We start from the raw sequence: 13,913 nt of genomic DNA, 5'->3' as shown, positions 1-13,913 counted from the left end.
TTTCAATCCAACTGAATTTTTTCTCTCAATATTTCATAGTCAGTCCACCATCGATGTGAAATTTCTATTTCTTAATGCATTTATTCTTTCATTGCTAATAAATGTGAATGGCTTAGAACACTGGCAAATACATCTCTTTTAATATCTCCAGCAACCCATGTTGTAACCACGTCAACCAAGGGTATGTCATGTAAGTTATTGACTTGTATGCAAAATTCTGTTAATATTGGTAAATTGAAAGGGAGCTTTGGAATGAAAGGTCATAGAATGAAGGTGAAAGGGGACAGACTTAGTAGTAATCTAAAGGAAATATTTCTTTACAGAAAGGTGATGGATGCATGCAATAACCTCCTAGAGGAGGCAGTGGAGATGAGGAATTCAAGAAACATGGGACAAAGAGAAGATTTCTGAGATAGAGGAAAGGATTGCAGAGCTTAATAGTATTAGGATGTGCATTTGTTTGAATGGGGTTTCTTACCAGTATTTATAAGTATCAGGTACCAGCCAGCCCTGAACCTGTGCCCTTCAGGTTGAAAGACAGTTGTGTTCCAGAAAGGGAGAGTCTACCTCTTGAGAGTTTGCTATAGCCAGCCTATTCCTAGCTGTGACTTGTATTTCTGGTAATCTTAGAACCTGTTTCCTATTTCACACTTTGTTTTCAGTAATCAATGTTTGCCCTTTTGTGTTGGGTGCAATTCTTGTATGTACAATGAGATCAAGACTTAGCTTGAACAATACTACATTTTGTCTAGTTCTAGTGTAGACTTCTAGCCTTAGGAGTCCCTGATAAAGACTGGATGACAAAATAAACTAGACAAAATAAGATTTAAAAAGATGACAGAAGAACTAACCTGAAAGACAGTGAAGCCACCCCCCCCCCCCCCCCGCCATAAAAATCAGGTTCTGTTCCAGTGTAATTAAGTTTCAGCTTTTTTTTTCCAGTGTTAACAGCTATCAGACACATACCAGCTGTCACGTTTTCGAAAAGTAGGAACTAGGATCGTGAGCCCTTGGGCCACTGCCGAGGAGTGGCAGCGGCAGGCAAAACCACCCCACACAGGGCTAGGACAGAACTCGGACAGGGACACCTAGACTTCACCTGCACTTAACCACCGTTCCTCCGGAGTTGAGCGCCTGGGTGCACGTGGCCGGCAGGACTTGCCGGACATGGCAGGAACTGGGTACCAGCAGGATACACACAGGGTCTAGAACACACAGAGGGCTAGGCAGAATACTAGACTAGGACTCTCAGACAGACAAGGGACAGAACTGAAAGCTGCAAGCAGCCACTGAAACAGGGAACAAACACTGATAGACAAGAGATAGAACTGAAAGCTGCCAGGCAGCCACTGAACAAGAAACACAGACTACCTAAGAACTACACACCGAACTACAAACAAGAGACAAGACTGGGAAACAAGCAATACAGAAAACAAGCAATACAGAACACAAAGTATTTCGGAATTGGAGGAAATGTTCTCAACTGGTTCAAGGGGTTCTTAACCACACGAACATATCAAGTGACATCTAATTCGACTACATCATAAGTACATAAGTAATGCCACACTGGGAAAAGACCAAGGGTCCATCGAGCCCAGCATCCTGTCCACGACAGCGGCCAATCCAGGCCAAGGGCACTTGGCAAGCTTCCCAAACGTACAAACATTCTATACATGTTATTCCCGGAATTGTGGATTTTTCCCAAGTCCATTTAGTAGCAGTTTATGGACTTGTCCTTTAGGAAACCGTCTAACCCCCTTTTAAACTCTGCCAAGCTAACCGCCTTCACCACGTTCTCCGGCAACGAATTCCAGAGTTTAATTACGCGTTGGGTGAAGAAACATTTTCTCTGATTTGTTTTAAATTTACTACACTGTAGTTTCATCGCATGCCCCCTAGTCCTAGCTTTTTTGGAAAGTGTGAACAGACGTTTCACATCCACCTGTTCCACTCCACTCATTATTTTATATACCTCTATCATGTCTCCACTCAGCCATCTCTTCTCCAAGCTGAAAAGCCCTAGCCTCCTTAGTCTTTCTTCATAGGGAAGTCGTCCCATCCCCGCTATCATTTTCGTCGCCCTTCGCTGCACCTTTTCCAATTCCACTATATCTTTCTTGAGATGCGGCGACCAGAATTGAACACAATACTCAAGGTACATGGACACCAGAATGCGGAGTTCCACAGGGATCCCCCCTCTCACCAACTCTATTCAACTTAATGATGATACCCTTGGCGAAACTACTATCAAACCAGAACCTTAACCCATACATATACGCAGATTACATAACGATCTACATTCCATTTAAACATGATCTAAACGAAATTTCCAATGACATCAACCAAAGCCTACATATCTTGCACACATGGGCGGATGCATTCAAGCTGAAACTCAATGCAGAAAAAACCCAATGCCTAATACTTACCTCACAACACAACACAACACGAACAAATTCACCACCATTGACATACCAAAACTGAATCTTCCAATCTTGGACACCTTAAAAATTCTTGGAGTTACCATTGATCAACACCTAACACTTGAGAGTCATGCGAAAATTACAACCAAGAAGATGTTCCACTCAATGTGGAAATTAAAAAGAGTAAGACCTTTCTTCCCAAGAACCGTCTTCCGCAACCTGGTACAATCAATGGTACTCAGCCATCTAGATTATTGCAATGCTCTCTACGCTGGTTGCAAAGAGCAAATAATTAAGAAACTTCAGACAGCTCAGAACACTGCAGCTAGACTCATATTCGGTAAAACAAAATACGAAAGCGCTAAACCCCTACGAAAAAGATGCACTGGCTTCCACTTAAAGAACGTATTACGTTCAAAGTATGCACCCTAGTTCATAAAATTATTCATGGAGACGCACCAGCCTACATGTCAGACCTGATAGACCTACCACCCAGGAATGCTAAAAAATCATCCCGCACATTCCTTAATCTTCATTTCCCAAGTTGTAAAAGTCTAAAATACAAACTAATGCACGCGTCAACCTTTTCCTACCTGAGCGCACAATTTTGGAATGCACTGCAGCGCAAATTAAAAATGATCTATGAGTTAGCTAACTTCAGAGTTCTACTGAAGACTCATCTCTTTAATAAGGCATACAACAATGATCAACAAATATAAACTCCTATACGCACATCCAAAACTGCCTCTACTATGTCAACCTGCCAAAACACTACCATGTTTTTTCTCTATCATGGTACCCAAGATCCTTTAGCTACTACTAAATGTATATTTTCTTATATAATTCTTATATATTTCTTAAATATTTCTTAATATGTTTGATTGTTAAAATACTATCTTGTGTTATCATTATCATGCTACCACAAATCCTTCAGTTATCACTAAATGTATACTTTTTCATGTATTTCTGTTACTCATGATGTATTGTAAGCCACATTGAGCCTGCAAAGAGGTGGGAAAATGTGGGATACAAATGCAATAAAATAAATAAATAAATAAATAAATAAATAAAGCTACACGAAGACTAAACTAGAATCAGGCAAGAATTATAGACTATAACTGGACCAGGCAGAAGTGCACCAGCACCCCAACATACCAGGGCCTTAGGCAATGTAAAGGCAAAGTACAGAGTTTCCAAATGGCTAATAAGCCCAGCAGCAGCTGAGGTTCAGCTGCAGCAAACACCAGGCTGCTATGGGTGCTGTGCAGGCTCAAACAAGCCAAGCAAATCTGGCAGGCCGGAAGATCCGGACTGGACTGGGCTGAAGTCTGGAACAGGAAACAGCACACAGACAATCCAATGCAGCCACCAGGTCTGGCCACCAGGGGCCGAGATGACTGAGAGCCTGAAACATGGGCACGACCGTGACAGTACCTCCCCCTCAAGGCCCCCCCCCCTCCCGACTTCCACGGGGAGTTCAGGTCTCCATGGGTAGCAATGGTGAAACCTACGGAGGAGCTTCCAAACATGATCAGGGGTAGCTGGGCTGGAGCTTGAACTCGGCAGGAACTGAGCAACTTGGCTGAAACTGAAACTTGACTTGGACTCAGCATCTTGGCTGGAACTGGAACTCGGCTTGGACTCAGCAGCTTGGCTGGAGCTGGAACTCGGCTTAGGCTCAGCATCTAGGCTGAGACTGCAACTCGATCCAGACTCATCATCTTGGATGGAACTGCAACTCGATCCGGACTCAGCATCTCGGCTGGAACTGAAATTCAGAGTGGGCTAAGCATCATCTTGGCTGGACTTCAAACTCGGAGTGGACTCAGCATCATCTTGGCTGGAGCTCAAACTCGGAGTGGACTCAGCATCATCTTGGTTGGAACTCAAACTCGGAGTGGGATCAGCATCATCTTGGCTGGAACTCGAACTCGGACTGGACTCAGCATCATCTTGGCTGGAACTCAAACTCGGCAAAGGCTCGGCTAGAAGTGCCACTTGAACAGGAATCGAAGGCTCAGTTAGAAACGCCACTTGAACTGGACTCAGAGGCTTGACTGGAAGCGTTGCTCGGACTGGAATCAGAGGCTCAGTTCCAAGTGCGACTCGGACTGGACTCCGAGGCTTGAGTGGAAGCACCACTTGACCTGGGATTGGAGGCTCGGTTAGAAGCGTCGTTCGGACAGGACTCAGAGCTTGGCTGGACCTAGAACTTAGCATGGACTCAGCGGCTTGGCCGGAACTGGAACTTGGCTTGGACTCCGGTACCATTCGGCTGAGAGCGTCCCTCAGGATGGACTGATGGAACGCCTGGACCTCGGGCTTCGCAACACGTTCTCTCTCTCAACGGCAGCTTCCAGAGTATCCTGCAGGGCTGGGTCAGAGACAAGTAGGTGACAGTATTCCCAGAGTGGGGTCCTAGGATCAATAGCAGAAACTGGGTTCACCCTGTGCCCCAGCTGCCGGACACGCTTCCTCTCCGCTGAAGCTTCATGTAACTTCCTCACGCGTGGATCAGACAAAAGTTCTCTACGATATTCCTCCAGTGTCATGAAAAGGTCAAAAACAACAATAAGGCCAGAACCAAACTTCAGAAGGGAAACAGGAGCAGAAGTTCTAGGCTGGAGGCCCAGCAGGTCGGGTGATCTTGCCGAGCTCATGGCCTTTGCATTCTGTCACGTTTTCGAAAAGCAGGAACTAGGATTGTAAGCCCTTGGGTCACTGCCGAGGAGTGGCAGCGGCAGGCAAAACCACCCCACACATGGCTAGGACAGAACTCGGACAGGGACAGCTAGACTATGCCTAAAGTTAGGCGTAGTTTATAGAATACACTCACATGCTGTTCTTTCCACCTAAAACCAGGCCTAAATACCTGCACCTAAGTTAGGGGCAGATCAGGTGTATTCCGTAATAGTGTGCATAGTTTTTTTGAAATGCCCACAACCCTCCCATTCTATGCCCATGGCCACACCCCCTTTTGACTGTGCATATTAGAATTAATGCACACCATGTTATAGAATACATCTAGAAATTTGTGCGCATAAATTCTAATTAAAGCCAATTAGTGCCGCTAATTGATTATTAAGTACCAATTATTGGCGCTGATTGTGAGCAGGTGTTTCCCTCAATAGCAAAAATAAAGTAAATATTATACCCTCTGGGGCTGATATTCAGAGCGGGGGAGGTAGTCAGGCTGCCTCCCGCGGTTGGCTCTGAGCTTGAATATGCAATGTTGGGTCATATCCAGTGACAGCACTGAATATCTGGGTGATTTTTGGCCAGTTTAAATTTAACCGACTAAGCCGCTATTCAGTGCTGGCCAGTTAAATTTAAACTGACCAAAGATATTCCAGCTATTTTGGTGACCTAAGTTGGCCTCCAAACTTAGGTGGCGAAGTGCTGAATATCGCACAATAACCGGCTATCTCCCGCTGAATATTGCCGGACAGCTGGTAAGTGCCATTTAATCGGCCAGGAGCTGTTCTGGCTGGTTAAATAGTTTTAAATATTGGGCAGTCTGTGTTTAAGAGGTGTTGGTGGAAAAGGCCAATGAAAAAGCATGCAAATATTTTGCTGCTAGGTTGTTGCTGGTAAAAAGATGGATGTGTTTTTCCCAGTCCTGTACATAGTAGTACCTAGCTGTGCTAGCAGAAAGTGTGTAGCCAGACCTCAGGTTTTGGGGGGGGGGGGAGGGGGCCTGAGACCAAAGTGGTTTACCCCACCTCCCTACCACTCTCCGCCCATGCTGCAATCCAATATACCTGGGCTGGTGGGGGTCCCCAAGCCCTGTCAGCGGAAGCCTTTCTCCAGCTGATGTTTGTTCTTCTGAGCTGCTGCGCTGCCTGCCCTGCTTCCTCCCCCTCCCCCATTGCATGCATGCTTGGTTTTAGTGAAATTGAACATGTGCAAGGGAGGCCTGCCCCCTGCATATGCTCAGTTTTCACTGAAACCAAGCATGTGTGTGAAGTGGGTAGGGCAGGCATCATGGTGGCTCAGGAAAGCAAGCATCGGCTGGAGGAAGGCTTCTGCTGGTGGTGCTTGGGGACCCCCCAGCAGCCCAGGCATATGGGGTTGTAGCAGGGGCCAGCCAAACCAACAGACAGTGCACCAACTTGGGGATGGGGCCAGGCTATGCCACTGGCTAGCAGATAAGGAAACTTGTTTTCTGTGCTAGCCTTAGAGCTTCCTAGGCCAGAGTAGAAATATGTAGTTTAAAAAGACAGTAACTTAGTAATGTAATGCTAACTTTACCTAAGTCATGTTTTGTTTCAGTTTACTTCAGAGAGAAAAGGGGGAACGTGCAAGGGGATAAAAGAATGAAAGGAGAGAAGAGTGGATCCTATCAGTTGGGTCCCTGCTTAGAGGGAGCCCACTGCTTAGTGGTACAGAATTTGAACTTATGCCACTGCCCTCAGTATAATGATGAGTCTCTGTTGATGTATTTTATGAAACAGATTTTATGTCAAAAGTGATAAAAGGTAAAAGAAGAGATTCCAAAATGAAAACAAGTGTATGATTCATATAGCAGGTTTAAATTATCCATTATGATTCTGTGGCCATAGTGCCTGTACAGTTGAAATGGGCAGAGATACAAAACATAATGCAGGCCATATTTTGATGAGAGTCTGCTTTAGGGGATATGTGAGACTCCAGGCAAGTGTTTTTTTAAATTTTTTTTATTTATTTTTATTTGTTGCATTTGTATCCCACATTTTCCCACCTTTTTGCAGGCTCAATGTGGCTTACATATTAACGGCGTTAGGCGATTCCTGTCTGAACAAATACATGGTTTGGATTAATTCAAAGCGATATTGTGGTAGAATGAGGTACATATATGGTAGGTACAGTTGGGGGGAACTTAGATAGGGAGAGGGGAGGAAGAGTCAGGTAATGTCCATTACGGTCTTTGGTTACATTGTGTTGCAGGTATCCAGGTATTTTATGTTGGGTCGGTGGGGTATGCTCTTTTGAACAGTTCTGTCTTTAGTGCTTTCCGGAAATTTAGGTGGTCGAGCGTAGTTTTTACTGCTTTTGGCAGTGCGTTCCACAGTTGTACGCTTAAGTATGAAAAACTGAATGCATAGGTGGATTTGTATTTGAGTCCTTTGTTGCTTGGGTAGTGGAGATTTAGGTATGATCGTGCAGATTTTGTGGTATTTCTGGTTGGCAAGTCTATGAGGTCTGTCATGTATCCCGGTGCCTTGCCGTAAATAATTTTGTGAACAGTCGTGCAGATTTTGAAAGTGATGTAGTTTTTCTCGGAGTGTTTTGGCGCTGTCAAAACGCGCTTTCCAAATATAAGCCTGGCTGCTGTGTTTTGGGCGGTATGAAGTTTCTTTATGATTTGATCTTTGCATCCCGCATAGATTCCATTACAGTAGTCTGCGTGGCTTAGTACCATTGACTGTATCAGGTGACGAAATATTTCCCTCGGGAAGAATGGTTTCACACGTTTGAGTTTCCACGTTGAGAAAAACATTTTCTTTATGGTGGATTTCACTTGGGTCTCTAGCGATTGGTTACGGTCGATTGTTACTCCGAGAATTTTCAGGCTGTCTGAGATTAGGAGGGTGTATCCTGGGGTGTTGATGTTTGTGGGTTTGTATGTATTGTATTGCAATGAGATGATGAGACAGTGTGTTTTTTCTGTATTGAGTTTTAGTTGGAATGCATTTGCCTATGAGTTCATGATGTTTAAGCTGAGCTTGATTTCATTGGTAATTTCTGCCAGGTCATGTTTGTAGGGGATGTATAATGTTACGTCGTCAGCATAGATAAATGGGTTAAGGCCTTGGGTGGATAAGGTCTTGGCTAGTGGAGTCATCATGAGATTGAAAAGGATCGGTGATAGTGGTGATCCTTGCGGTACTCCGCAGCCTGGTTTCCACGGTGACGATGTTTGCTTGTGATTTCACTTGATATCTCCTTGTGGTTAGAAAACCCTTGATCCAATTAACAGTGCCACCACTGATTCCGAAGTATGTTATGGTTAACCATGTCGCACACACTTGACATGTCAAATTGGAGGAGAATGATCTTGCTTAGTGCTATTTCCTGCTTGAATTTGGTTAGGAGAGTGAATAGTACTGTTTCCATGCTGTGTAGGGGTCAAAATCCTGATTGTGACTCATGTAATATAGTAAATTTATTTATGTAGTCGTGAGTTGTTTGGTCACCAGTCCTTCCAGGGTTACAAGGTGGCCCTGGAATAACTCAGTCAGACAAGGTATATAGATGTCAAAGTAAATGTTTTTACTCACCTGAGCCCTGGGACCTGTTGCCTCACAGGTCGGGAATATCAGATGCAAGTTTCTCTATTTAGTAACAGTCTTGAGTAGGCCTCTGGCTAGCAGGCCAAGCAGGCTGTGAGTGGGTGGGGCTGCCCTGCCCCAAACACAGCTTGTAAGTTCTCAGGTCTTCTGAAACTCTGGACCTCAATAAGGATTGCAAGTCTTAACAAGAAATAAAGTTGGTTTACCTCAGCCAGGTCACAGCAGTTAAACCTATTCAGTAAAGATAATAGACTTGGCCTTCAGTTCTTCCTTCCCTGGGCCTCCTTAACCTCAGCCTGACTCCACCCCTCCTGGCTCACTTTCTCTCTGGCGGGATCAGTGCTCTTAAGGTGACCCAGGCTAGTTAGAGAGGAACTTTTTTAAAGGTGAGGGTTAGTGTTTTAAAAACTCTCTCACATGATCCTTCAGCAAATTGACTCTAGCTAATCAATATGTAGACAAAGTTTGTAAGTACATAGAACACTGCAGTTCAGCAGTTAAGTTGGAGCCAGGGCTGGGATCTGGTGCCATGCGTTTTTGTGCATAGCTACCTGGGTATTTTTTTCCTGTGGTTTATATCTCTTCTCAACTCACCTAACCCACCAGTGACAGTCCTCATCCAAGGGTCATATACCAGAGCTGCAAGTGGAATCCTACAATTATAGATCCTAAATCCTGACACTAACCCCCTCATTCTATAATCTTGCATGCACATTTTAGCACTTAGCATGTAAAATTGTGCATGCAGGTTACAAAAGAGTACCAGATAGGTGTGTAAGTTCATTGGCAAATGAGGTGCTAATTGGTGCTAACAACCAGCAATTGCTGATATTGGACTTAATTGGCACTAATTTGCAGTTTTGTATGTAACTGCACTTAATTGCCATCTAGAAACTAACAGGCCCATGTTCAGAACTCCCTCAGTAAAGTCAACAGCACAGAACCCATACTGCCAGAACAGCACAGAAAACTAGCTCGCCAATGCTCAAAGAAAATGGTATCCAAATTATTTGCATGATGTAAAAGCGAAAGCAAAGGGGAACGTGCTTGGCGCATGCACAGAAGAGTTTTGTGGAAAAGCTCAGCTCTTGTGCGCATGCGCCAGGCAAACCCGAAAGCGAAGCACACATTAGCACCTGTTTTCTGCACCTTTAGATGTAAGCTTTACAATTTTTTTTTTTTTTTTTTACTTGGAAGGCTTATATTTAAGTGCAGGACACAGGCGCCAATGTGCACTTTCACTTTCGGTTTTGCTCTGACTTGCACACATTCGTCTCTCACTACCAGCGCTTAGGGGCTTGCACGGGCTTCCTTCTGCTTCCAAATTAAATCAAAACCAGCAGATTTTAAAGAAAGAATCATGAGAAATCCTCTCTTCAAACACCCCCAACACTTGCTCTGAGCTGGCATTAGGTTTTCAGTAGTAAGGGCGGGTTTGTTTTGTGCGCTGTTCTCTGAGCATTGGGAGGGAATGAGAAATGACCTCATTAACATCTGTTTGACTACATCTGAATGTTATTTGCGATAATCTTTGGCACACACATTGAGTAGTTTAGTTTATTAGGCACTTTCTTAACTGCCTTTCAAAATAAAATCAAAGCATTGTACAGACTAAATAGAAACTGAAAAGAACTCAATTATATATTACAGGGAAGGGCAGAACAGAGAAGAAAGACCTCTGAGCATTCTGTGCTCATGCCGGCATTAGTTAGGGGCTAATCATGTCTAGTGCTGGTCAGAAGCTTAGCCAGTTTGTGACGCCATGGGGAGTGGAGAGGCGCATCTGCACACTTTGTAGGCACTTGTACACACTGCACAGGTGCACACACACACTGAGTAGGTGCATCAGACCACATGAAAAATAGGCACCGTCACCATTTGGGGGAGTGGTCGCTCCCCTGGCACACCACCTAACTATGACTCTGGCGCAGGTGTTACATTTTGAGCATTGGCCTGTTATAGCACAAATGCTAAAATGCATAACTTCAAGGGGGGGGGGGCGTTCATATGTGACGGGCATGGGCATGGGCAGCACTTACTCGCTAAAATTCTAGAATAGTCAGTCATACATGCAACTGCAACATTTAGTCACAGTCATTTATACCAGCCATTGACATGACGTTAATGGCTGCACCTACTGTAAATATTGGCGTATACATGCCAACTCACGCTAGGACTCTATATCAGCAATTATTCCTGGCACCTAAATTTCAGTGACTTTCAGAATTACCCCTTAAGGGCTAGATTCTATATATATCGCACCTCAATTTCCATGCGGAAATCAAAGCATATTCTATAAAGTGAGCTTTAATTTAGGCGCACATTATAGAGTATGCCAAATGCTGCTCCATGTGACTAAATGTAGTCATGGTCAATTACATCAACTAAAATCTGGTGTAAATTCTGACGCCAAAATTAGATGTTGAGTGGGTATATTCTATAATAACATGCATAGATTTTTGAAACGTCCATGACCCACCCATTCTACTCCTATAACCAAGACCACTTTTCAACTATGGAACTTATAGAATTTACATGTACCACGTTAAAGAATACACTTAGCAAGTAGTGCGCATAAATTCTAATTAATGCCAATTAGTGCTGATAATTGCTTGTTGACATCCAATTATCAGCGTTGATTAGCTTAACTAAGTTATGTGTAATGTTATGGAATATGCTTCGACTTCTGCACGGAAATCAAGGCGCAATGTATAGAATCCTGGGGTAAGTGTCTCATTACCTGATGGTTAGAACTCTCTCCTTCAGGGCCTTGAATGCTGCTACTATGGTATCCTTAGCTATGACTGTCTTGTATAGAGAAAAACCTGACATAGGCATCAAGTCCAGATCCTCCACCTAGCAGTGCATAGTGCTTCCATTGAGTTACTGGCTGAGATTTTCTGGATTAGTAGTTGAATTCTGGTATTGTTGAGAAAATGCAAACTCACTATGTTAAAACTCTTGAGCAGCTATTATTGGGCAGTTTTATGCTCTAGAGTAGAAGGTTTGAAATGAGCAAGGGCTCAGGCAGAGGTCACTGGCACACTGAAGCTATTGCAGGCAGGACTGCAGGTGACTTTCCCTGAGAAGCAGATTGGAGCAGCATTCAAAAGAATACAAAATGACATAAAACACTGTTTCAAGAAAATAAAATTCACTACAGTATTTTCCCTTATGGTTCAGGAATCCCTCTCATCTGTCAGCAATATTGTTGATACTTCTCTAGCAGCCTAGAGTTTTTCCATTTCTGATCTGTTATTTGCCTTGGAAGCTTTGCATGACATAAAGAGGACCCTCTTTCCCTGGAGGCTTTCATTACTTTTATGATGTGACATCCCCACAGAGGAGGAGAGGAACCCTCACCTATTGTTATGGCATGGATGATGCTGTTGCCATAGTAACAGTCGAACAGCCTAGAGCTTCTTTCCACAGATACAGGATAATGAATTAGCCACAAGAGAGACAAGGAAGAGAAAGAAAGAAAGAACACTTAATGTCTCTCTGATCCTCCCTATATCTTCAAAAATGCTTGTATAAATGTGTAGGTAGTTTAGTAATGCACCACGACTACAATAACAGACTCGCAAATGTTTTTTCTTTTAAGATTAATGCTCTTAAATACAGGGGTTTCACCTATAAATTATACTTGTGCTGTTAAATAATAACACCATGATCTTTGTAATTTAAGTAAACACTTATTAGCAGTGGTTAAAAAGGTTCATTGTAATGCATTTACTAGATGCATTGATTTCTCTTTTCAACTCTTTGGCCTCTAGTGCCAGGGTTTTGAAACAATGTGATAGAACACATGAAAAATGCACCTGGTTTGAGTGAGCATCAGATGTTAAAGATGTCAAAGAGATGCAAATGAAGATTAATATGTTCTGCTTTATGATATCTTTTAATCTTCAAACACAAATAAAAAAGTATAAAGAAACAGGAAAACATCCAAAGTCCACATCAATGAGAAGCAAGAAGAAAATCAAGGGAGAAAAAAAGTGCTTTATGATTTTAGCATCCCATGGCACACTAGCAGGTGATTCCCAGTTAATGGAAGTTGTGCTTATGTAAAATTTGTAATTATGGGTTTTCCAAGTGTCCTGACTAGTTGATCTTTTGGTCATCTTTATTTATTTTTGAGTGAAACCTGAAATTCCCTAGTGAAGAATTCCAAATTAGGATTAATCTCTATAAAGCTCCAGAACCAGTTTTTCAAGAAAAATTAAATTGTAGGAAATTTAAAGATGAGTTACTCTTTCTTATCCTAATGCTGCATTATTCAAAGTTATATGAGTACAAACACTTTTATACTATCACCTGCAAAAGTTTGGATTTCTTTGCAGTCATTTTCACCCAATTTTTTACTTTAGCGCAGATTTAGAAAAAAAAATAAGGTAACTCAATGAGAGTATTTTTGCTTACAGTTCAAGGAGGGAAATTATCATGGTGTGGTAAGTGGCAAGCTTTAGTACATGAGTCACCAACCTGTGATATATCAATGCCATAGCTTAATAACTCCCATGGTAAATCAATAATGCTGCTTGTGAGCCACCTTGCAAGCAGCGCTATTCCAGAGGCCCAGGAGCATCGGGACTCACAGTTGTGGTCTGATGCTCCCAGGATGCAGTTTAAAAGACCACTTGGAGCTGTCAACCCCCCTCTATGAGCATTCTGATCTTCATCCAACCCTCCTCAATCATACCCCAACATCCATGATACTCCCAGCCCCAAACAGAATCCCTTATATGGAAACATGATGCCTAGCGATAGTACAGCAAGACTAGGAGTCACCAGCACCATTTTACCCAGTGGTACCAACAAGGCAGGAGTGGCTGGGAATCACTCCCACCTGTCACGGTCGTGCCCATGTTTCAGGCTCGCAGTCATCTCACCCCCTGGTGGCCAGGCCTGGTGGCTGCATTGGATTGTCTGTGTGCTGTTTCCCGTTCCAGACCAGCCCAGTCCAGTCCGGATCTTCCGGCCTGCCAGACTTTCTTGTCTTGTTTGAGCCTGCACAGCACCCGTAGCTGCCTGGTGATTGCTGCAGCTGAATCTCAGCTGCTGCTGGGCTTATTAGTCATTTGGAAACTCTCTGCTTTGCCTTTGCATCGCCTAAGGCCCTGGTTTGTTGGTGCTTGTTGCACTTCTGCCTAGCTTGGTTTTTATTCTAGTTCCTTGTCTGATGCTAGTTAGTCTGTGTGTAGTTTAGCTTAGGGTTATT

Source organism: Microcaecilia unicolor, chromosome 7 (genome assembly GCF_901765095.1).
Source record: "Microcaecilia unicolor chromosome 7, aMicUni1.1, whole genome shotgun sequence".
NCBI lineage: Eukaryota > Metazoa > Chordata > Amphibia > Gymnophiona > Siphonopidae > Microcaecilia > Microcaecilia unicolor.
Note: the sequence above shows the minus strand (reverse complement) of the source record.